This window comes from Dreissena polymorpha, chromosome 11, assembly GCF_020536995.1.
Source record: "Dreissena polymorpha isolate Duluth1 chromosome 11, UMN_Dpol_1.0, whole genome shotgun sequence".
Classification (NCBI taxonomy): Eukaryota; Metazoa; Mollusca; class Bivalvia; order Myida; family Dreissenidae; genus Dreissena; species Dreissena polymorpha.
The window spans coordinates 16,501,385-16,529,215 of NC_068365.1; the positions used below are offsets into that span (position 1 = coordinate 16,501,385).

General features: G+C 36.2%; 1 protein-coding gene and 1 long non-coding RNA gene across 8 annotated transcripts in view; one reads left to right on the forward strand and one right to left on the reverse strand.

Annotated features, from left to right (window-relative positions):
* The window catches only part of LOC127851054 (uncharacterized), a 217,662-nt gene that overhangs the window by 155,100 nt on the left and 34,731 nt on the right, over positions 1-27,831 (forward strand). The window lies entirely within an intron of this gene.
* The window catches only part of LOC127851019 (uncharacterized), a 145,386-nt gene that overhangs the window by 106,072 nt on the left and 11,483 nt on the right, over positions 1-27,831 (reverse strand). For 4 of the 7 annotated variants that reach the window (XM_052384450.1, XM_052384451.1, XM_052384448.1 and 1 more), the window contains exon 1: positions 18,541-18,768. The exons of 1 other annotated variant lie outside the window; for it this stretch is intronic. The gene's annotated coding sequence lies outside the window, so the exon portion shown is untranslated. Of the gene's footprint in view, positions 1-18,540; positions 18,769-27,831 lie in introns of those variants that run through there. 2 more of the 7 variants (XM_052384449.1, XM_052384452.1) reach the window with 1 other exon arrangement.

Sequence of the window (27,831 nt, forward strand, 5' to 3'; positions counted from 1 at the left end):
AATAAGATACCACCTTTACGGAAACATTACATCAAGCAGACTGCTTATCTGGGATGACACTTTGCTCAAATATATTAAACCCTATTTTTCCTTAATAAAGCTTATTTGTATTTCATGGTCATGATGAAGTATTATTTTGCTGTATATGACAATTCTGCATCAGTCTGAATTGACAAGCCAAAGACATTGTCAACAAGACTGATGTCAAGGTATGATGGTAAATATGATAGCACAGTAGATGTCAAGGTATGAGGGTCAATATGATAACACAATGAATGTCCAGGTATGCGGATCAATATGATAACACAGTAGATGTCAAAGACATGATGGTCAATATTATAAAACTGTAGATGTCAAGGTATGATGGTCAATATGGTAACACAGTAGATGTCAAGGCATGATGGTAAATATGATAGCACAGTAGATGTCAAGGTATGATGATCGATATGATAACTCAGTAGATGTCAAGGTATGATGGTCAATATGATAACACAGAAGATTTCAATGTATTATGGCCAATATGATAACACAGTAGATGTCAAGGTATGATGGTCAATTTGATAACACAATGGATGTCAAGGTATGATGGCCAATATTATAACATTGTACTAGATGTCAAGGTATAATGGTCAATATGATAACACAGTTGATGACAAAGACATGATGGTCAATATGATAACACAGTTGATGACAAAGACATGATGGTCAATATGATAAAACTGTAAATGTCAAGGTATGATGGTCAATATGTTAACACAATAGATTTTAAATACATGATGGTGAATATAAAGCACAGTAGATTTCAAGCTATAATGGTCACTATTATAACACAGTAGATGTCAAACACATGATGGACAATATGATAACACAATATATGTCAAGGTATGATGGTCAATACGATAACACAGTAGATGTCAATGTATGATGGTCAATATCATAACACAGTAGATTTCAAGTTATTATGGCCAATATGATAACACAGTAGATGTCAAAGACAAGATGTCAAAGTCATGATGGTCAATATGATAACACAGTAGATGTCAAGGTATGATGGTCAATATGATAACACAGTAGATGTCAAGGTATGATGGTCAATATGATAACACAGTAGATGTCAAGGTATGATGATCAATATGATAACACAGTAGATGTCAAAGACATAATGATCAAAACGATAACACAGTAGATGTAAAGGTATGATGGCCAATATGATTATTCAGTAGATTTCAAGTTTTGATGGCCAATATGATAACACAGTAGATGTCAAGGTATGGTGGTCAATGTGATAACACAGTAGATGTCAAGTCATGATGGCCAATATGATGACACAGAAGATGTCAAGGTATGGTGGTCAATATGATGACACATAAAATGTCAAAGTCATGATGGTCAATATGATAAAACAGTAGTTGTCAAAGTATGATGGTCAATATGAAAACACAATAGATGCCAAGGTATGATGCTCAATATGATGACACAGTAAATGTCAAGGTATGATGGCCAATATGATAACACAGTAGATGTAAATGTATAATGGTCAATATGTATAAAGCACAGTAGATTTCAAGCTATAATGGTCACTTTTATAACACAGTAGATGTTAAAGACATGATGGACAATATGATAACACAATATATGTCAAGGTATGATGGTCAATATGATAACATAGAAGATGTCAAGGTATGATGGTCAATATGATAACACAGTAGATTTCAAGGTATTATGGCCAATATGATAACACAGTAGATGTCAAGGTATGATTATCAATATGATAACACAGTAGTTGTCAAGGTATGATGGTCAATATGATGACAAAGTAGATGTCAAAGACAAGATGTCAAAGTCATGATGGTCAATATGATAACACAGTAGATGTCAAGGTGTAATGGTGAATATGATAAAACAGAAGATGTCAAGGAATGATAGTCAATATGATAACACAGTAGTTGTCAAGGTATGATGATCAATATGATAACACAGTTGATGTCAAAGACATGATGATCAATATGATAACACCGAAGATGTAAAGGTATGATGGCCAATATGATTATTCAGTAGATTTCAAGTTTTGATGGCCAATATGATATAACAGTAGATGTCAAGGTATGGTGGTCAATATGATGACACAGAAGATGTCAAGGTATGCTGGTCAATATGATGACACAGAAGATGTCAAGGTATGATGGTCAATATGATGACACAGAAGATGTCAAAGTCATGATGGTCAATATGGTAACACAGAAGATGTTAAGGTATGATGGCCAATATGATAACACAATAGATGTTAAGGTATGGTGGTCAATATGATGACACAGTAGATGTCAAGGACAAGATGTAAAAGTCATGATGGTCAATATGATAAAACAATAGATGTCAAGGAATGATGGTCAATATGATAACACAGAAAATGTCAAAGTCATGATGGTCAATATGATAAAACAGTAGATGTCAAGGTCATGATGGTCAATATGATAAAACAGTAGTTGTCAAAGTATGATGGTCAATATGAAAACACAATAGATGTCAAGGTATGATGTTAAATATGATCACACAGTAGATGTCAAGCTATGATGGTCAATATGATAACACAGAAAATGTCAAAGACATGATGGTCAATATGATAAAACAGTTGATGTCAAGGAATGATGGTCAATATGGTAACACAGTTGATGTTAATGTATGATGGTCAATATGATAACACAGTAGATGTGAATGTATAATGGTCAATTTTATAAGATAGTAGATGTCAAGGTATAATGGTCAATATGATAACACATCAGATGTCAATGTATAATGATCAATTTGACTGCACAGTAGATGTCAAGGTATGATGGTTTATATGATAACATAGTAGATATCAGGGTATGATGGCCAATATAATAACATAAAAGATGTCAAATACATGACAGTCAATATTACACAGTAGATGTCAAAAACATGAACGCCAACATGTTAGTATATACAAGATGTGATGGTTAACATGATAACACAGTAAATGTCACAGAGGTGATGGTCAATACATAACAGTAACTGGTGATGGTCAACATGGAACGACAGCAGATGTCCATAATAGGATGATAAATATGATAACACAGTAGATTCCTAAGACATGACCGTCAATATGATAACACAGTAGATTCCTAAGACATGGCAGTCAATATGATAACACAGAAGATTCCTAAGACATGACAGTAAATATGATAACACAGTAGATGTCAAAGACATGACAGTCTCTATGATAACACAGTTGATACCCAAGACATGACAGTCAATATGATAACACAGTAGATGTCAAAGACATGAAAGTCAATATGATAACACAGAAGATGTCCAAGACATGACAGACAATATAAACACAATAGATGTCAAAGACATGAAAGTCAATTTGATAACACAAAAGATGTCCAAGACATGACAGTCAATATGATAACACAGTAGATGTCAAAGACATGAAAGTCAATATTATAACACAGTATATTTCTAAGACATGACAGTAAATATGATACCACAATCGATGTCAAAGACATGACAGTCAATATGATAACACAGAAGATATCCAAGACATGACAGTCAATATGATAACACACTAGATATCCATGACATGACAGACAATATGATAACACAGAAGATGTCCAAGACATGACAGTCAATATGATAACACAGTAGATGTCCAAGACATGAGAGTCAATATGATAACACAATAGATGTCCAAGACATGACAGTCAATATGATAACACAGTAGATGTCCATGACATGGCAGACAATATGATATCATATAAGATGCCCAAGACATGACAGACAATATGATAATGCAGTAGATGCCAAAGACATGAAAGTCAATATGAAAACACAGAAGATGTCCAAGACATGACAGTCAATATGATAACACAGATGATGTCAAAGACATGAAAGTCAATTTGATAACATAGTAGATGCCCAAGACATGACAGTGAATATGATAATGCATAAGATGTCCAAGACATGACAGTCAGTATGATAACACAGAAGATGTTCAAGACATGACAGTCAATATGATAACACATAAGATGTCCAAGACATGACAGTCAGTATGATAACACAGCAGATGTCCATGGCATGACAGTCAATGTGGTAACACATAAGATGTCCAAGACATGACAGTCAATATGATAACACATAAGATGTCCAAAACATGACAGTTAATATGATGAAACAGAAGATGTCCAAGACATGACAGTAAATATGATAACACAGTAGATGTCAAAGACATGACAGTCAATATGATAACACAGAAGATGTCCAAGACATGACAGTCAATATGACAACACAGAAGATGTCCAAGACATGACAGTCAATATGATAACACAATAGATGTCAAAACATGACAGTCAATATAATAACACAGTAGATGTGCAAGATATGACAGTCAGTATGATAACACACAAGATGTCCATGACATGAGAGTCAATATGATAACACAGATGTCCAAGACATGACAGTCAATGTGATAACACATAAGATGTCCAAGACATGACAGTCAATATGATAACACAGTAGATGTCCAAGACATGACAGTAAATATGATAACACACTAGATGTCCATGACATGAGAGTCTATATGATAACACAGAAGATGTCCAAGACATGACAGTCAATGTGATAACACATATGTTTTTTCAATGATAATACAGTAGATGTCAGTGATATTCTGTCAACATGATATAAAAAATATGTCCAGAAAATGACAGTAAAATTGTAACAACATTAGTTTCAAACAGACAATTGTCAACATGATAACAGAGACAATAGAGTTAAATAGTAGAGTAGAGTAAACAAGAGTATTGGTAAACATGATTTCATGACAATTGTCAGTGTGATGAAAGCCAACAAACCAAAGCAGATGTCAATGAGATGATGGTGAACATGATTACACTGCAGATGTCTAACAGGTCATTGTTTACATGATAGCATAATACATTTGGAGAATATTATGGGAATAAACATTTGTAATGTACAAAGAGTATCAATGCACAGTTGTATTAAGTTTTAAAGTTATTACCAATATCAAGCAACTTTCTGATAACCTAACATTTCATTTGCCAACACATTGAAATATCTCAACATTTAAAGCATTCAATGTTATCTGATAAAACAAGTCCATTAACCCTTTGAAATTCAAAAACTTGCAGAAAGTTTCTGAAAAATATTCTGCTTATCTTACTCGCAGACCCTTAATTGTTTTTAAAATATTTTTGTAGATATATGATAATACTATCTTTTAAATATTCCCCATGGCTTCTGTATTTTACGATAAAACATACAAGAAGAGAATATTAGGTAAGTATTATTGTATACTTGACTTCATTTAACAAGTTGAAAAAAGGTTTACATGTCGATGCTTTCACATTTTATTTCATTAAAAAAATTAATATATTCATATTTTATTTTACAAACTGTAAAGTTTGCAAACTGTTTTATTGCAAGTGTCATGCAGTGTTTTCTGGTGCATCAATGTTTAATCATAGAGTAATTAATTTCAAGTAAAACGTGTCAGGGTTTTGTGGTGCATCAATGTTTAATCATAGATTAATTGATTACAGTTAGAAGGTATCAGAGTTTTTTGGTGCATCAACGTTTAATCATAGATGAATTTATATCAACTAGAATGGTTACGCAAAAACTGCATATTCCTTAGTTCCAATAATCTGCCGATGGCTCTGTGAAAATTGCCTGCAAATATAAAAGATGGTTATAACAGCTTAAAGGTGACTCATACGCAAAACAAAACTAAATTCTAAATCAGGCATCCCAAATGATCCAGGTAATGAGGTTACTGACCACTGATTTGGCAAAACTACAAATTCTGGCTAAAAATAACCATTTGTATATATTCTTTATACACACACAAGCAACAACTGTTGGCCTCAACTCCAGAGCTGGTTCGAAGGACTAAACACAATATTATTCTTTACCTTATTGCTTGCGAGTAAAGTAGGTAATGATAATGTACAATTAATGATTGAGAACAAACACATTAGCTTCCCTCTGGGAAAATGGGGCTAAATGTGTCTTGTTCTGAGAAAACTGGGCATAATGCTTGTGCGTTAAGTGCCGTCCCAGATTAGCCGGTGCAGTCCGCACAGGCTAATCAGGGACGACACTTTCCGCTTTTTTGGTATTTTTAGTTTGAATGAAGTCCCTTCTTACCGAAAATCAAGTTTAAGCAGGAAGTGTCGTCCCTGATTAGCCTGTGTGGACTGCACAGGCTAATCTGGGACAGCACTTTACGCACATGCATTATGCCCGGTTTTGTCAGAACAAGACCTAAATGCATGGGCGTAAAATGTTGTCCCACATGCTAATCATGAACAACACATTCTGCCTTAACTGGTTTTAACTGGATTTTCATTTTCAATAGAAAAATACCATTAAAGCGGAAAGTGTCAAAAATAATCATGTTTCTGATTTTGACTTGCATTAAATTGACATGCTGCAAAAACATAGTTTGCTCTGATCTTCTTTATTCTTTAGAGTTTAACTTGGCAATTGTTTTTTGTGATGCTAGTATTTGTAATCGACATATTGCTTGCATATTCGGTAGCAATCTAAGGAAATTTTCTGTGAAGTTTCATCAAAATTTTGCAACTGTGTCCAAGAGAATCTGCACACAAACCAATACACACAAACGCACACTTGCACACACAACCAGTAAAGCTAACAAGATGGTCAAGGGCTTTGGTTGCTCACCTCAGACCCAAAGGAACTGAATTGAACTAATTGATTTAGAGTTCAGCCTAGATATGATTAGAATAAATTAATGTGCTGAGCAAGTTTCATGATGATTTGGCAACTAAGATATCTAGATATGAGTCGTGTTCTGAGAAAACTGGGCATAATGCACATGCGTAAAGTGTCGTCCCGGATTAGCCTGTGCAGTCTGCACAGGCTAATCAGGGACGACACTTTCCACTTTTATGGTATTTTTAGTTTCAAGGAAGTCCCTCCTTACCAAAAATCAAGTTAAGACGGAAAGTGTCGCCCATGATTAGCCTGTGCATATTGCATAGGCTAATCTGGGACGACACTTTACGCTCATGCATTATGCCCAGTTTTCTCAGAATGCCACTCATATATAGAGTGCTCACCAGGTTGCACTATGGCAATATTAGTCAAACTGTCTTATATCCAGTAGGTAAAGACCAATTGGTATTGCAGTTTCAGAGAAGTTCTCACTTTAAAAATCAGTTTTAGGCTCTTCTGACCTACATATGCAGTGGACCAGAACTATTATAAGATCTGAAAAAAAGGTCAATTAAGGATAATTCCTGTTATGACCTGTTTAAATCTGCCCAGCAGTTCACAAGCAGAAGTTTTAAGAAGAAAAACATACGGCGCACAAGAAACTCACTGAAAGATGAAGGACATCAGAGTATCCTAAAAGCGCCTCATTAGCGCTATGTGCTCAGGTGAGCTTACATTGACCACATTTGCAAAAAATGAACAATAGGGTATGGTATGAAGTGAATCAATATACCAGTCCAGTACAGGTCTACATTCTGTTCTAAATGACCTCAATACTAATTAACCTATCAATGGAAGACAGTTGTAGGTGGTGAGTAACCTTATCAAGACTGACATGCCTGAGTGCTCACACTTGTGAGTCTGGTTCCCTTATACGCTGGTGCCAGTATTTAAACCAGGTAAGCGGGAAACAGAAAACTACAACAAAAGCACCTCCATGCATGTTCCATAGCTCAAAACAGATGATGTATTTTTCATCACTTCCTTTAAACCATTTGATGAATCCTACCAAAGTATGATGATCAACCAAAAAGCATTGTTTGAAAATGTTTGTAGACAATCTGTATTGCATGTGTACTGCATTTTATTATTACCCACCCAAAGGGTTGAAGCTTATAATTTATAGACCACCACTATCATCCAGTGTCCAAAAAATTTCTTATTTTTCAGGTAGCCCACTGGGCTACCAATAAAAATATTTGGTAGCCCATAAAATTTACCTACAAAATGGTTAGAGGCAAGTTTTCATCTTTATTTTAGTTACATACACATAATACAACAAGTAATCTGATGTGACATGTAGTAGACATAACAAATCACTTAGCAACAGTATTTACACCGTGACACAATGATTTCATTCAGACGAGTCCAATATCAAATAGTCTTATTATACTGCACTCAGTACACAGTTATAGTTATTGTACACAGTCAATACCATATCTAGTCAGTAGCTGATGATATATTGTGGCCTGCGAGATGATGTGTCCCTATGGTCCACAGTCCATCCAATTGTAATTCAGTCTATTTAAACAAGTATCCTAGAGTTTATATATTTAAACACATGTGCACATGATCCAAATTAAATAGCTAATAAATCCAATCACTTAATATTAATCCAGTCATATATCGCATTTCACCTTCAAAACTAATTTAATACAATATAATAATAGATACAAAATTGGTGCATCTTATATACCACTCGATCAAATAATTAAAGCACTGTTTGCCTCAATTTAAATCAAACTTAACTTAATTATTAACAGGCGCTCCTTTAAAGGGACCGTCTTACACGAATGACGAACAAAGAAAAATTCTAAAATACCGTATTTTTTACAATAATTAGTTTTGAAACCAGTTGTTATGTTTTCATATTTTCAGTACATTCGGTAATAACTTTTACTGGGTACAGGTGGGTAGCTACTAGTTTACTATAAAAAACCGCCAGTAGATTGATCATCATTGCCACGTAGTAAACCCAGGAATGCAAATTGTGCATGCGTAGTAAATTGTATATATTTTATATACAAAATGATCAATCTACTTGCGTAATTTATAGTGTGTACAGTCCAACCTGCCCGAGCGACCGCCTGTTAATAGCGACCAACAGTCAATAACGACCACACCGATTTCCTCCCGAACGATTTCACTATATATTGAACCTGCAAATAAAGCCCACCTGTGAACAAAGACCAACGACCACCCTTTTACATTCCCAAATCTCCATTTTGATAGCTTACAACGACCATTGCAATCATAAAAATCAACGATTTCGCAATTTTTAAAAAACAAAATGGCCGCCATGACGCTGTGTAGCCACGTGATACAGATCTTACCAGTGGACTCGTCGGTCGCTATGGAGATATTGGCAAGTGACAGTTTATTGCACTCGATAGCGAATGTTTGTTTATTTAACATGCATTGCTAATTGGTAGTCACCTGCTTCTTTTATGCATTTGACACTTTGTCAAAAGCGTAAAAATTTGCCTTTGTATTTAAGTGACTCGCGATTAATGTACTTATTGCCGAAAATATCAAAGACAAATTTGGGGCTTTCATTAACTCATTAAGGAAATAAACCGTTTCATATCATTAACGATGCCTATTAAAGACAAACATTTTGATAGTCATTCTCTTTTTAAATTTCTCCGTAATAAGACGTTCATAGATTATAGAAAAGTAAATTGTCAGTACAAGTTAACCATCATGGCTTCCAAGCGTAAGTTCTTGACGTTGGAAGAACACGTTAAGGTCATTAGTTTGTTAGGTAAAGGACACAGTTGTAGACGAGTGGCTAGTGATCTTGGTGTAGGAAAAACTCAAATTCAGAGCATTTTAAAGCATAAACATGAGATTATGGGCGAATTCGAGGAGAACGTAAACTGTGAAAGTAAACACCCTAAGCGTGAGTCGGAATTCGCGTCAGTGAATGACTTAGTGCACAAGTGGTTTAATCTTATTCTTGGATGTTTTCAGTCTTATATAAATATCAGATGTCATTTATTGTCCATTATTGTCAACTGGTTGTGTAGTAGGGATTCATGTATTTCATGTATAAATGTTTGCTATGTTATGTGTATTTTGTACTTTGTTCTTTGTAGAATTACATGTACATGTACGTATACATGTATGTTAATAGTTATTTATACAGTATATGATAAATTAAATAAATAATAAAAACATAAGGGAATAGAAATACAACATGTAATAAATATACAAATGTAAAACAAAACTGTGTTTTCAATCCTTTATTTCATTATTCATGCATAAGTATTCAAACATTTAAACAATAGAGCACATACATAGATAAGGTACCTGTTAAAAAACTACTAGCATATTTTGCACAGTTTCGATCGACCCTGCGAATAAAGACCACCTGTGAACAAAGACCACAACGACCAAATCCCTTGAGTGGTCTTTATTGACAGGTTGGACTGTATATAGTTGTCACCTATTTCCCCGATTTACTTCACATCGTGAATTTTTATTACCGAATATACTGAAAATATGAACTGTTTTCAAGTAACGTAATATACCAGTCGTGATATTTTAATCAATTTAAACTAATAATTGTTAAAAAATATGGTATTCTAGAACTTTTCTTTTATGGTCATTAGTGGTTGACGGTCCCTCTTATCATTAATTGACAATGCAAACTAATAAGCAGGTGTTAACCGCGTTCACACCAGTGTAATTACTATTCTTTTTCTGTGTTGTGACCATTTTGAAGAATCTGTTGTTTTGAATTTTTTAATTTTCGGAGTCCTTGGATTATTAACGAAATCAAAAACGTTGTCAAACTCATTGTTGCGGTTAACAAAGAATTCCAAATTACGAAATGACGTTTCATCACGTGCGCAAACTATCCAATCGGCTCTCATTATATTATTAGCAAACGACAAATGTTGATGCTGATTGAATGATTAAAATACGCTGTTACTGTTTACAATCAACATTACCACACTGATGGGTGACTGATAAGATAATTGATAGCACTTTGTTATCAGATTATAACCAATACAGTGTACAAACACAAGGTCAACGTGTTTATTCTACGTATGTCTGTCAATAAACCAGGCTACAGCTCTTATAGATTTATAGTAGCCCGGTGGGCGTCAGCTGCAAAATTTCAGTAGCCCGATACAAAAATTTGGTAGCCCCCGGGCTCCGGGCAATGGATTTGATGGACACTGTATCATAGTTTAATTACCAAATACCTTTTGATGTATTAATTACAGCTGCATGATGGTTAACATCATGGTTCCCTTCAATTGTTTAGAATTTAACCTATCATTTAGTTGACTGCTCCAATTTAATTCATTTTTATCAACTGGCTTGTTTAAGCTTATTCATTAGTCATAATTGTCAAATTTACTCCAACATGGTGAAATCTGTGGTACATTATTTTAAAATTGCAAGATGAATGATGAAGTTACAGGTCTGACCACCATGTTTCATGGCTAATTTAAACTTTGACCTTTACGTGTGGACCTTGAAGAAGGGTGACAAGTGACACGCTGTCTTCACATGCTGAACATTTCTAATAAATTATTTTTAGAATTGCATGATGAATGATGAACTTACAGTGTGAACAAGCTGTTTCATGACAAAAGTAAACCATTGATCTTTAAGTTTGACCTTGACCTTTGAAATAGGGAGACAGGGGTTCCACTCAACAAATCATATTCTCATAGTGTATATTTGTGGTAAGTTATCTTGATATTGCATAATGAATGAAAAAGTTATAGCCAGGACAAGAAATTTGACTTTATCTCTGTGACCTTGACCTTTTGAGGCAGAAAGAAGGGTTTTACAAGCAACACTACATACATACATGGTGTTTATTTGTGGTATGTTTTTAATATTGTATAATGGATTTTGAACTTAAAGTGCATACAAGACATTTTATGACAAAATGTTTAACAATTTTGTATCTTATACACATACAAATTGGCCTTGCTCTGTGACAAGGGGAGTTAATGCATTTGCATAAATTGTAAAATGCAGAATGTTGTCCCTGATTAGCCTGTGCCGACTGCACAGGTTAATCAGGGACAACATTCCGCTTTTATAGTTTTAAGAAATTCTCAGTTCTGAGCAAGTATAGTGTAGGTGGAAAGTGTGATCCCTGATTAGCCTGTGTGGACTGCACAAACTAACCTGGGATGACACCTTAAGCACTGACACTACTTTATTTATGTTTTTCAACATACAAATTTATTTAAGATGGAATAAAATACAAAGTGTCAAATAGGATAGATTTGTTTCAATGACTATGTAATTATCTCATTACGCTCTGGTAAATCTCTGGTATGATAATTCATCAGATGTACATCAAAACTTTCCACATAAATTGATAAGAGCTGCCCTCTAGGAACATGGGGCTAAATGCATGTACATCAAGTGTCATCCCAGATTAGACTGTGCAGTCCACACTGGCTTATCAGGAACAACACTTTCCTCCTAAACTGGATTGTAGCTAAGACGAGATGTTCTTTAAACAAAAAATAACAAGAAGGCCTGAAAGGCCCACAGTCGCTCACCTGAGATAACAAATGGGACGAATCTTCTGACCAAGTTTCATGAAGATCAGAAAATAAACCTCTAGAGTGTTAACAAGGTTTTACTATAGCCATATAAGGAAAAATGAACCCGCCCCCTGGCAGCCACGTTTTTCAACCAACCGGCATCATTTTTTAACACTTCCAAGATATTATCAGGATGAATCTTCTTACCAAATTTCATGAAGATCGCACAGTAAATGTGACCTCTAGAGTGTAAACAAGATTTACTATAGCCGTGTAAGAAAAATGCCCCGCCCCTTGGAAGCAATGTTTTTCAAGCAAACATAATTATTTTGGAACTCATTAACGATATCATTGAGACCAATCTTCTAACCAAATTTCATGAAGATTGGACAATAAATGTGGCCTCTACAGTGTTAACAAGGTTTTGCTAAAGCCATATATAGCCATATAAGGAAAAATGCCCCGCCCCTGGTGGCCATGTTTTTAAAGCAACAAAAACCTTTTCGAACTCATCCAAGATATCATTGGGACAAATCCTCAGACCAAGTTTCATGATGATCGGAAAATAAATGTGACCTCTAGAGTGTTAACAAGGTCATACATTTCAATATAATTTAAAATAAAAGTTAAGAAGAGCATGTGTCGAAAAATGCGAAATAAGCCAGATATTCAATTCTGAAATCAAAAATGTCTGTACAGTGGAATTCGCCAAAATGTATATCATGCATGTAAGATGTGAATCTTAATTCATACGACACACGAACACTAACTCCGATTCTAATAAAAAGACAAATTCTTTGGTTATTGTAGGAAAATATGTACGAAAATCTTTTCGTCACCATCGGCTCGAGGCGCTAATTTGTCTTTGCTGCATTTTATGAAATTCGTCTTCAATGTCTAGCCTATTTTGTGTTATTGTAACATGTCTTTATCAATATATAACAATTGAACACATATAAAAATGGTATAGTCTCGCTTTAATCATTTGACAAAAGAATGCCATATTATACAGAATCATCAAACAATAAAAAACATATTCAAAAGTTTACTATCTCCCAGAATGTAAAACTATCATTTATAATTAATTCCACTTATTCTTCTTGTGCTTAAAAAAAATATTTTAAAAAGGGAGACAACTCTGTCAATTCAACATAATTGTTCAAAACCATTTTGCAGTTACTTCCCTTGACATGCTAAACTAGAGTGTTCACAAGCTGTTTTTTACTATATAAATATAAGGAAAATACCCCCCCCCCCCAGCGGCCATGCTTTTTTACAGATCAGAACCATTTTCGAACTCAACCCTTATATCCAGAAAACACATGTTCTGACCAAATTTCATGAACATTGGATCAAAAATGTGACTTTTAGAGTGTTCACATGTTATCACTTTATACGTATAGAGAAATCTGCCCCGCCCCCTGGCGGCCATGTTTTTTCACCAATCTGGACCATTTTCGAACTCGTCCGAGATATCAATGAAACCAATGTTTTGACCAAGTTTAATGATGATTGGGCAAAAATTGTGACTTCTAGAGTGTTCACAAGGTTTCTCTATAGCCATATAAGGAATACTGCCCCGCCCCCTGGCAGCCATGTTTTTTCAACGGACTGGAACCATTTTTGACTGAACCAACATATTATTGAGACAAACATTTTGACAAAGTTACATGAAGATTGGGCATAAAAATGTGACTTCTACAGTGTTCACAAGGTTTTTCTTTTTTTTGACCATGTTTTTGACCCAGCATGACCCAGTTTCGAAATACTCGAGGTATTAAAGGGACAAATGTTCTGACCAAGTTTCATGAAGATCGCACAATAAATGTGGCCTCTAGAGTGTTCACAAGGCAAACATATGAGGCACAATGGACAAAAGGCGATCACAAAAGCTCACCAGAAGCACGTTGTGCTCAGGTGAGCTAATAAAAGCAGAAAGTGTTGCTTGTGACATGCCTGTGTAAACTGCACAGGCTAATGTGGGAAGACACTATTCGCACATGCATTAAACCCTGTTTTCACCGAGAGCACCTCATAATTATTTCACCTTTCACTTCCAGTCAGAAACTGTCAGCCAACATCAACAGTCCGCACAGATGAGTTAATGAGCCTCATATAAACAGAAAATAACACAGAAAATAAATTAGGACAGACCCAACATGGCTTTTATTGCTGGCATGTTGGACACTTCTAAGAAATTATTGCTTTGATTTGTAATAAATTACAACAAACAAGGCCGTTTTCAAAGCGAAATGACACGTTTGACAGACAACACACTGTTTGACAGAGAATTTTAAGATGGTGAAGTTTAAAATAGACCGGATAAGGACTTATGCTGTATGCATAGACACTCATTATGCCCTCACACATGTACACGTCTTAAACGCTTGTGACTTCAACACAAAACTGGAGTTTTGTCTCAAATGTGACTAAATCCCACACACTGTCAGGTTTGTTCAAGGGCAGACAAATCAGTAATGTGTGGATCATAAGGCATGAAAGTGACTTGCGCATTTAAAAATGATAATGATAACTATTATCTAAACTTACAATTTAATTGCTTGGGAAATCTGAAAGTAGTAACTGTGTTTAATATTTAATGCAGAATGTCCAATTGACTGACAAACTGACTGACCAGTTAAGTCAAATATACCCCCTCTCAAACTTTGAGCCCTGCTCCAGCTCCGGAAAGACAGGACTTAATAATGCATATGCTCAAAAAGTGTGTGGACAGGGTAATCAGACACAACACTTTCAACCTAGACTGAATTTTCGATTACAAGAGACTTCTTTCAAACAAAGAACAAAAAAGCGAAAAGTTTCGTCTTTAATGAGCTTGTAGGATTACTGCACAGGCTAATCTGAAACACCACGTAACACACATGCATTAGCATGCATTAAGCCCTGTTTTCGCAGAGTGAGGCTGATTGGCAGGTTATAATGACATATTACAGTTAATCATGGCTTAATTGTTGCTACTGAATCTATTTGACATAATATCAGCATACAGTGAATGTGAAGAATTCTGCAAATGTTAATTGAATCCATTTGAAACTATAACATCATACAGCGAATGTTAAGAGTTCTGCAAATGTTAAAAAAAATATGTACTTATGCTAGATATTTGTTTTTTAGAGTAACACAACATATATTTAAACAAAAAAACTTACAATAAAATCATACTGTTTAGTTTGTTGTCAACCAAATCTCACATGCACTTTTGAATATCCACCAATGTAACAACCATAAATTTCAGCAACGTTTACTCCCTGACACTGCATGCAGTAATATGAAGCAAGATGTAATAACAAACTAGGTCACAGATAGAAATATATGCAGATCATAAAAGGTGGACCCCATGGGATGCAATACTTTTTTGGCTTTTTGGTTATTACTCCTATTTTATGGGGAAAACAAAACATATCTAGAAATTAAGGTGGAAATGTTGGTGAAAACAAAAGGAGTCAGAAGATCTGACACAGCAAATTTTGCATTTCTTGTAAATACAAATGGCACTAAGTACTTAGAGCAAATTTAATGGTTATCAAAATAGGCCTCCATTTAACAACAACAAACATTTCCAGTTTGGTAAAGATTCCATGAAAACTGTGGAACCAATAATTTGAGCGCCAGCACGACAGCCCAATTCTGCCCTTCTTTAAGAATCCTGTGTTTAGAGCAAGCTGACTTTGCATAGGGAAACAACAACTTTTTTTGTCCACAAAATTATTATTTTTTGTTTTTCGTGATCCATGAACTCCGAATAGTAAAAATTAAAGTTAAAAGCAGAAAACTGCATGATTCAAGCCTTTCTTTGGCAAACAATTGTAACCATATTAAATATATTAATTGCAAATATATCAATGTCCATGTTTTTGATGTTGTTTTTTTCGGGCATTACTTTCTGGTGACTCGTAAAGCTGTAAAGGACTTGTAAAGGATTATTTCATTTTTGTTTTACTGAACAATAATTATTGATCCTGAATAGTTGATCAGTCTCTCTGAAACCTTACAATATTTGACAGGAAATGTTTGGCACGCCTGCCTGATGTTTGGTTGGGAATGCTTGTTCTTATGGTAGCCATCTTGTGTTATTACTTTTATCAACAAGCATTTTCTTTGTACTACTTAATTAAACAAATGTGCTAATGAAAAACTTAGTACTAAGAATTATTTAATCATCATCTTGGCCTGTGGTCCCCTCTGGGACATTGGTCTGTCTTGTATGATGGTTGACAGTCTGTCATAAAAGTTGCCTGAGTTAGTACTAGGAATAGTCTAATTTATTGTCCTTTTGACAGCTCTTGGTAAGTACTTTGTTTTCACAATATTTGGCAAAATTTGGTATTTCTAGGTAAACTCAGGTGTTGTTGTGGAAATATTAAACAATACAGTGTGTTGTTGTTTTTTGATTCCGGGCTCAGGTATTCGGCACCTTTCCCAATGTATACAAGGGCTGTTTGTAAAACATGCATGCCCCCCCCCCCCCCCCCCGCCCATATGGGCTGTCAGTTGTAGTGGCAGCCATTGTGTGAATACGTTTTTTGGCACGGTGAACTTGACCTTTGACCTAGTGACCTTAAAATCAATAGGGGTAATTTGCCAGTCATGATCAATGTACCTATGAAGTTTCATGATTCTAGGCGTAAGCATTCTTGTGTTATCATCCGGAAACCATTTTACTATTTCGAGTCACTGTGACCTTGACCTTTGACCTAGTGACCTGAAAATCAATAGGGGTCCTCTGCCAGTCATGATCAATGTACCTATGAAGTTTCATGATCCTAAGCCTAAGCATTCTTGAGTTATCATCCAGAAACCATTTTACTATTTCGAGTCACTGTGACCTTGACTTTTGACCTAGTGACCTGAAAATCAATATGGGTCATCTGCCAGTCATGATCAATCAAAAAATTTTTTTTTCCCAAAATGGACCTTCAAATTCCCAAGTGAAGGTTACTATTTGTTTGTTTGTTGATGTTTTTTCTCTATAAGTTAGGCCTTAGTAAATATGATATTTAAAACACTTCAATTAACAATTTTGAAGCATTTGTAAACAAAACAATAACAACACTATTTCCCAATTTTAGTCAGAGCACTGCGATTTTTCCCAATCCAAAGTGACCCAGCCCCATTCCCAGAATGGTGAGAAAAAACTGCAATATTTTGTGACTGAACAGTTCAAAGCTTTAAAATACTCTAGTGATATGAATAACAGAAAACAAAACTTAATTCTTTAAATTTAATAGTTCAAACCTTCTACAACAGATTCTGAATCTGAGCATTAATGTTACTGGTTCATCATAGCATTTCATTTTAACAATGGTTAAATGAGAAAGATTTGTGTATTTATTGTTTTTACTTGCCAAAAAGTGTGTAATTAATTTGCAATTACAGAACTTAAATTAAATTTCCAAGCAAAACCATTTGTAACTCAAATCACATTTTAAAAATATTCCTTAAAAGTTAAAGATTGTCCCTTCAAAATGATTGTTACGCCCAAAAAGTATAAAATAATAAAAATGAAAATAATTTTGATTTTATGTTTTCCATATGTAAAAGATTGTTATATTTTTCTCTACACTACAGGATATTACAAACTAAGTAAAGGCCAACAACATGAAGTTACATTAGAGGTTCACTCCATGATGTAACATATCAATTTTTGAACTTATACTTTGAGATATAAATTGTTACTCATTAAGTCTATTATTGTAAAATTCATACTTGAAAAGGAGGCATATGTTTATTATTGTTAACATAATTTTTAATGTAAGATGATACAAAATGCACTTAACAACTTCCTATCCAAAACATAACATCCAGGAACACTTCCCATATGAAGTTCAAAGTAATTTTGAAGTCACATATTCATGCAAAATATCAAGTGTTGAGAATGTTAAAATGTCAGGGTTATTTTACAGCTAAGCACATAAACAGGTCCTTTGCTCAGTTCTATTAAACACATCATATATAATAAGGCTTCAACAAAATAATTCCATTTTTTGAGAAGTAGTTTTTTTTCCAGATTTTCAATTAACTATATTCAGACCCCTTTCTTCCGAATCTGAACCATTCTGTTCTCATATCTTTGTAGTATTTGTCTTCATATGTGGCCATTGACAGCACAATATTATATTCAGTTTTTGTCAAATATATTTAACAAATCCAGACAACCTTCTTTTATCATATACATTCACAAAAATACCTGAATGTAAGTTATAAGCAGTCTTACCTGGGCTAATTCCAGAATTGTTTCCAAAACATTCACAAATGATGCTGATAGCCAAGATATGAATGTCGAAAGTGACTTCGTTCACAGTCACATGAAAGCTGGTCCTTGTGACAGCTATGCACCAATCTTGGAGGAGGAATTGTGGGGATACTATCATATGCCACCAGAAAATGCTAAGTTCTGTACATTTGCAACAAGCGTCAAGACTTTTCTGAAAGCCAACATACAGTCTGGGAAAATCTTGCTGCTGCTGAAATCGGATACCAGTCTACCAAGGTAGGTTATACAGGAGAATCCATATACTGATGGTACCAGCACAGTCAGATTTATGGTATATCAATCCAGAATCTAAATTTATCATATTTTGCTCTAGATGTTTCCTTGTTTTTCATGTATATTCTTATCACATATATTATTTTTAAACAAAACCTTGCACTATGGACTGTAAATGTTCCTAAATGTGTCTTCTATTTCACAAACAACAGTTACAACTCATCTAATTTAAGGTTCCTGCAGTTGCTGGACAAATATAACCATTTGTTAATCTTACATGACAAGCAAATAGTATGCACAGATACAGTCTGATACTTCATTACTTCTCATGAAAAAACCCTAAAATGATTTCAATATAAAATAGTAACAAGAGCTGTCACCATAGGATGACTTATTGCTCCTATAAAAGCTTGATAGAAGTTATGAGCTTTTTTCGAAACCCAAGTGCAGATTTCAAAACCTAAACGCGGACCCTAAGTTCAAGGTCACAGGGGTCAAAATGGAAAGGTCTTGTCCATATACACATGCATGCCAAATATGAAATTGCTATCTGAAGCAACATAGAAGTTATGAGCATTTTTCCAAACCTAAACGCAAAGTGTGATGGACAGACAGACGGACAGTCCGATCACTATTTGCCCTCCTTCATGGGCATAATAATAAAACCACATCCTTTAACAGATACTTTATCATTTCATGTTTATCAAATTTTAAAAATATGCCAAACATCAACAGATTACATCACTGCTCAGTTTAAGGTTACACACAGTTGTGAAGTTCAGTTTGTTATTGTAATTTGTTGTTGACACAAGCAATAGATAGAACCATTTAAAAATATATTGACAATCAAAATACTATTTAAAATAAATATTACTTTTTATATGAATCATATTTCAAAGTGTCAATCTGTTCTGGACATGTTTGCTGACATTCTACATCTTTGCAAAAGAGTTTTCTTTTAAAATAGTTGATCATAACTACAAAGGTTAGTGGACAGGGTGAAACTGTTCCATACAATAATTATAAAAGAAATAGAAATCCTACTTCAAGCCCAACGGCATAATAATGACGAGACAGACATCCCCTTTCTGTACATGGACCTCAGTGTTCGACGTCAGTCAATGACAATACAGCGCTGCCTGGCTGGTCAGTATTGTGTCACAGTATTTAGCACTCTGTGTTTTATATCTTAAAGATGACATTTCATTACTTTTATAAATGACATCATCATCATTTCCTTGATATTGCTGCTGAAGCTCACCTCACAGTCATCATCATCATTTCCTTGATATTGCTGCTGAAGCTCACCTCACAGTGGTTCTTTATTATATGAGCATTGCTCTGTGAAAACAGGGCTTAATGCATGTGTGTAAAGTGCTGTCACAGTAATTACACTTTGTGCCAAGAATATATTTTTGCTTAAAAGAGACTTCCTTTAAACAAAAACACCTATCAAAAGTAGAAAGTGTCCTCACTGATTTGCCTTTTACTGCACAGGCTAATCTAGGTGACATGCACATGCATTAAGTCATATTTTCTCTAAGCCATGATGAGTTTAACTGACATCACCAATTCACATTTGTGAATCAAATTTAGCAAACTATTATAGTGCTCATGATTTTAAACATTCATCCTAATAAAATACAAGATCATAACTATTGGGGTATGACTACACTGTAACTCCAATATAACGCGGATGACGGGGTCCAAGCCACGCAACAGCTTTATTAACGGACAGCGTTATAAGTTTTCAGCTTCTTTATTTAAGGGGGCTATAAAAACAGGTATAGTATAGCCTATAATATAGCTCCTGTGTATTGTCATGCTGTGTTGTCATCCGCAAATACATGCATATAAACCGAATCGAACGATAACAGTATACATACTGCTTTTCTAATGTGCACATTTATCCGATAATCCAATATAATTACAACATACTTCTGAAAAAAATAATGTTAAACATTTATGACAAGAAATATGTTTACGAAATTCAAAAACAAATTCATATGCCTACGCCATTTTACAGTGCATTATGGGACACAGCTTTCATTGGACGAGCGAATTTAAATTTAGATTGAATGCAATACGATACATGTACAAAAAAATGTTTTATTGCGTCATATGCAGCATGCAAAAAACGTGCTTTGCGTGGACTTTTTGATAACAGGCAAAAATTATAATGCATCTCTGTTAACTATTACACTGCGTAAGCATGTAAATAAATCGTCAGGATTTTTAAATTTATTTTTCGTATACGTACTGAAACATTAAACATACACAAAGACCTTTTTATTTATCAAGCATGTATAGCATATAATAAACGATAACACACTTACACAGCCATAGTTTATACAATGAAATACAATACACGATAAATACAAAACATAAACAGGTAATCGTTTTAAATAACTTTAATTTTTCTAATTATTCTGCTTGCACTTGCCTTATTGAAATTAGTGCACCGAACTGCTTTGATAGGGAATACATGTAATAAGCATGGACTCGCGAGTTTTCAGACCTTTATTGACATTACACAACAGATTAACACCAATTAGCTGTCGAGTGTCGGATAACCTCTAATCGATTAAAATCAGTTAAAAGGACGGATAAAGCAATCAAGCTGTGATCGCCAGCTTCTTTGAATTTTCTGATAATGCATGAAGTTGCATAACATGGATTTGAATCAGAAATGGAAGGTTGGAGAAAAAACAGGATCCAAGGACCCCCAGCGTTATATTGGACACAGGGTTATAACGGACCGCACTATATTGGAGTTACAGTGTAGTCGTTTAAAACATAAAGTCTATTGGACTGGCAAAATAAAGAACCTATTAACTGGACACAATCTCTAGACTTGGAACACAGGCTCAATCACTCGACTAGGAACATACACACAATCCCTTGACGGATTCCAAAAGAACAAGAGCTGTCTCCATAGGATGACATATGCCCCTGAAAAACACTTTTATAGAAGTTATGAGCATTTTTCAAAACCTAAACGCAGATTTCAAAACCTAAACAGGGACCCTAAGTTCAAGGTCAAGGTCAAAAGGGTCAAAATTTATGTGCGTATAGAAAGGCCATGTCCATACACACATTCATACCAAATATGAAGGTTACATCTGAAGCGACATAGAAGTTATGAGCATTTTTTGAAACTTAAACGCAAAGTGTGACGGACAGACAGACAGACAGATGGACAGACGGACAGAGCGATCACTATATGCCCTCCTTCAGAGGCATAAAAATCACTAGACTGCGAACATAGGCACAATCTATTGACTGGGAAAAGGAATACAGGCAACCAAACCTACACATTCCCTTTATTAATTCCAACCAAACCTACATAAACCTCCCCTGATTAATGCAACTCACACACTATCTTGATTAATGCCAAAAAACTACCAACACTTCATTGATAAATGTCAACCAAATCTACACAAACTCAATTGATTAATGCCAACCAAACCTAAAAACACACTCCCTTGATTGATGCCAATCAAACTTACACTGCATTGATTATTGCCAACAAAACCAAAACACATCCCCTGATTATTCCCAACAAAATCTACACAAACTCCCTTGAGTAATGACATAATACAAACATACACCATCCCTCACCCCCCACCCCCCCATCCCTCACCCCCCACCCCCCATCCCTCACCCCCCACCCCCCCATCCCTCACCCCCCACCCCGATTGATTATAGCATACAAAATTGTTTCATTTACATACTGGAACTTTTAAACAAGTGTGTTTAAAATGCCAATGACTTTTGAGTATTCTGTTTTTTAAGACAGGTGAAATTGTGAAAAGCTTGACATGAACCAGAAGCCAGCTACCTTCCAAGAAGAAACTGAACTTCTAATTTAAGTTTAACAATACAACCAGTCTTCATAATAGGTTCTTAACGGAACATGTGAAGCCTTAAAAATATCCCAGGCGTGCGGTCCTCAGTTGTCCAGGCATGTGGTACTCAGTTGCAATTAGCACAATATTTTTTTATTAAACATTATTCTTGAGGAGTTTAATTTTTCATGGGCATCATGGGTATATAACAATCCTTGTATCATAAATGTTCAAGAGTTTTTAGATATTTTTTTTTTTTTTTTTTTAAAATGCAGTTAGCTGAAATGTATGTATATATTCATTGCTAAAACAAGTTTTTCTTATGCATTTTTACATCAAAAACTACCTGTTTGCAGATTTTTAAATATGGTAAAATAATTATTATTTAAAGAGAAATTAATTGTCATTGATTTCCTGGGTTGAACAGTCCACAACTTTTAACACAAACATACAACAGACCTGAAAAAGACCTTGACAAATTTCTTTGACAAAATTTAAACGACCCGAAAATAAACAGCCTAGCTCTGGGAAAATGGGACTAAATGCATGTACATGATGTGCCAACTTAAATTAGACTGTGAAATCAGCAGTCAGGCTAATCAGCGACAACACTTTACTCCTAGACTTGATTTCATTAACAAAAGACTTAATTTAAACAACAAATTTCATACAGAAGGAAATTGTTGTTCCTGGTTATCCTGTATGGACTGCACAGGCTTATCTGGGACGACCTCGTGGACTGCACAGGCTTATCTGGGACGACACTTTCCACACATACATTCAACCTCGTGGACTGCACAGGCTAATCTGGTACGACACTTTCCACACATACATTTAACCTCGTGGAATGCACAGGCTTATCTGGGACAACACTTTCCACACATACATTTAACCTCGTGGACTGCACAGGCTTATCTGGTACGACACTTTCCACACATACATTTAACCTTGTGGACTGCACAGGCTAATCTGGGACGACACTTTCAACACATACATTCAACCTCATGGACTGCACAGGCTTATCTGGGACGACACTTTCCACACATACATTCAACCTCGTGGACTGCACAGGCTTATCTGGGACTACACTTTCCACACATACATTCAACCTCGTGGACTGCACAGGCTTATCTGGGACGACATCGTAGACTGCACAGGCTTATCTGGGACGACACTTTCCACACATACATTCAACCTTGTGAACAGCACAGGCTTATCTGGGACGACATCGTGGACTGCACAGGCTTATCTGGGACGACACTTTCCACACATACATTCAACCTTGTGGACTGCACAGGCTTATCTGGGACGACACTTTCCACACATACATTTAACCTTGTGGACTGCACAGACTTATCTGGGACGACACTTTCCACACATACATTCAACCTCGTGGACTGCACAGGCTTATCTGGGACGATACTTTCCACACATACATTCAACCTCGTGGACTGCACAGGCTTATCTGGGACAACACTTTCCACACATACATTCAACCTCGTGGACTGCACAGGCTTATCTGGGACGACACTTTCCACACATACATTCAACCTAGTTGACTGCACAGGCTTATCTGGGACGACACTTTCCTAACATACATTCAACCTCGTGGACTGCACAGGCTTATCTGGAACGACACTTTCCACACATACATTCAACCTCGTGGACTGCACAGGCTTATCTGGGAGGACACTTTCCACACATACATTCAACCTCGTGGACTGCACAGGCTTATCTGGGACGACATCATGGACTGCACAGGCTTATCTGGGACGACACTTTCCACACATAATTCAACCTCGTGGACAGCACAGGCTTATCTGGGACTACATTGTGAACTGCACAGGCTTATCTGGGACGACACTTTCCACACATACATTCAACCTCGTGGACTGCACAGGCTTATCTGAGACGACACTTTCCACACATACATTCAACCTCGTGGACTGCACTGGCTTATCTAGGACAACATCGTAGACTGCACATGCTTATCTGGGACGACACTTTCCACACATACATTCAACTTCGTGAACAACACAGGCTTATCTGGGACAACATCGTGCACTGCACAGGCTTATCTGGGACGACACTTTCCACACATACATTCAACCTCGTGGACTGCACAGGCTTATCTGGGACGACTTTTTCCACACATACATTCAACCTCGTGGACTGCACAGGCTTATCTGGGACGACACTTTCCACACATACATTCAACCTCGTGTACTGCACAGGCTAATCTGGGACGACACTTTCCACACATACATTCAACCCTTTTGACTGCACAGGCTAATCTGGGACGACACTTTCCACACATACATTTAACCTCCTGGACTGCACAGGCTTATCTGGGACGACACTTTCCACACATACATTCAACCTTGTGGACTGCACAGGCTTAACTGGGACAACACTTTCAACACATACATTTAACCTCGTGGACAGCACAGGCTTATCTGAGACGACACTTTCCACACATACATTCAACCTCATGGACTGCACAGGCTTATCTGGGAGGACACTTTCCACACATACATTCAACCTCGTGGACTGCACAGGCTTATCTGGGACTACACTTTCCACACATACATTCAACCTCGTGGACTGCACAGGCTTATCTGGGACTACACTTTCCACACATACATTCAACCTCGTGGACTGCACAGGCTTATCTGGGACGACATTGTGGGCTACACAGGCTTATCTGGGACGACACTTTCCACACATATATTCAACCTCGTGGACAGCACAGGCTTATCTGGGACGACATCATGAACTGCACAGACTTATCTGGGATGACACTTTCCACACATACATTCAACCTCGTGGACTGCACAGGCTTATCTGGGACGACACTTTCCACACCAGTTATTTTTTTGGATTTTTTTTCTTACAGCCTGTGCCTTTTGGATGCGGAAAATTAGCGCGATAAACCATGAAATTGGGAAAAATAGCGCGATAAACCATGAAATTGGGAAACATTATAAATATGATTATAAGAACAGAATTAAAATTATTAAAGTATGTTTGACAGCATTTTTATATTATAAAGTGCTAATTTAATGTGTTCTTACAATGAAGACAATGTTAAGTTAATATCCTTCCACATTCATATTGAACTTGCAATAATCTATTATCTATATAGATTCTTAAATATATCATTTAATCATAACCTCTTTAACAGTAAGAATTTAATTCAGTATTATTTTAAATTAAATATCATATGGTGAAAACATTAACAAATATTTATAAAAAAACGCTTTAGTGGTCTTGCTATGTCAATGAAGTATTAAATGGAGTTAAAATAATTTATTTCATTTCTTTACCTTTCAACATCTTGCACTTCAATGCTATTTCAGTAAACTGTAAAGCGTGACAAACATTATAAAGCAGAATATGCATATGAATCTGATTTTACACAGATCCACTAACATATAAATCATATCATGTTTATCTCTTTCCATTTTCGAACGATACTCATCTTAAATGCATTAACTTTGTGAGTAACGGTAGACTAACTCCAATTTCCCAACACTGATTTCCGTGATGCACATTCACTGTGAAGATTTGTAATAAATATTTGTTGTTTTTATCTCAAACGTTGTATTTTGCGTTAATTGACACACGCATTAAATGATTCCGTAATAACCATATGATATCCGTTGTTAATTTGAATGTTATTTATCATTTTCGCCGCTCATCGCAAATTTTTCGTCTGCTTGCCGCCATCTTGAGCGTGTGTAAAAACAGGCGTTTACAATCGGGATACATCGACTATCGTCGTTATCCTCCGCAATATATAGAGAGATGTGGATAGCAACGTAAAATCGTATTCGGCTAAATTCGCGAAAAATACGTAAGTCAGTTGTTGTTCGGCAACGACTCGGCAACTCGATCGGCACTCGTTCGAAATTATTGCTAAATTACATTGTAATCTTATTGGCTTTATTGGGAAAATTTTGTCTTTTTTTGGGAAATTTGAATCAAATTTTTGGGAAAAAACATCAATTTTTGCAATTGGGAAGCAGCCAAATATCGGCTGTAATTTCTGGCAAAAAAAATCACTGCACACATACATTCAACTTCGTGGACAACACAGGCTTATCTGGGACGACATCGTGGACTGCACAGGCTTATCTGGGACGACACTTTCCACACATACATTCAACCTCGTGGACTGCACAGGCTTATCTGGGACAACACTTTCCACACATACATTCAACCTCGTGGACTGCACAGGCTTATTTGGGACGACACTTTCCACACATACATTCAACCTCGTGCACTGCACAAGCTAATCTGGGACGACACTTTCCACACATACATTCAACCCCGTGGACTGCACAGGCTAATCTGGGACGACACTTTCCACACATACATTTAACCTCATGGACTGCACAGGCTTATCTGGGACAACACTTTCCACACATACATTCAACCTCGTGGACTGCACAGGCTTAACTGGGACAACACTTTCCACACATACATTTAACCTCGTGGACAGCACAGGCTTATCTGGGACGACACATTCCACACATACATTCAACCTCATGGACTGCACAGGCTTATCTGGGACGACACTTTCCACACATACATTCAACCTCGTGGACTGCACAGGCTTATCTGGGACGACATCGTGGACTGCACAGGCTTATCTGGGACGACACTTTCCACACATATATTCAACCTTGTGGACAGCACAGGCTTATCTGGGACGACATCGTGAACTGCACAGACTTATCTGGGATGACACTTTCCACACATACATTCAACCTCGTGGACTGCACAGGCTAATCTGGGACGACACTTTCCACACATACATTCAACCTCGTGGATTGCACAGGCTAATCTGGGACGACACTTTCCACACATACATTCAACCTCGTGGACTGCACAGGCTTATCTGGGACGACACTCTCCACACATACATTCAACCTCGTGGACTGCACAGGCTAATCTGGGACGACACTTTCCACACATACATTCAACCTCGTGGACTGCTAGTCCTTACCTGGGACGACACTTTCCACACATACATTCAACCTCGTGGACTGCACAGGCTTATCTGGAACGACACTTTCCACACATATATTCAACCTCGTGGACAGCACAGGCTTATCTGGGACGACATCGTGAACTGCACAGACTTATCTGGGATGACACTTTCCAC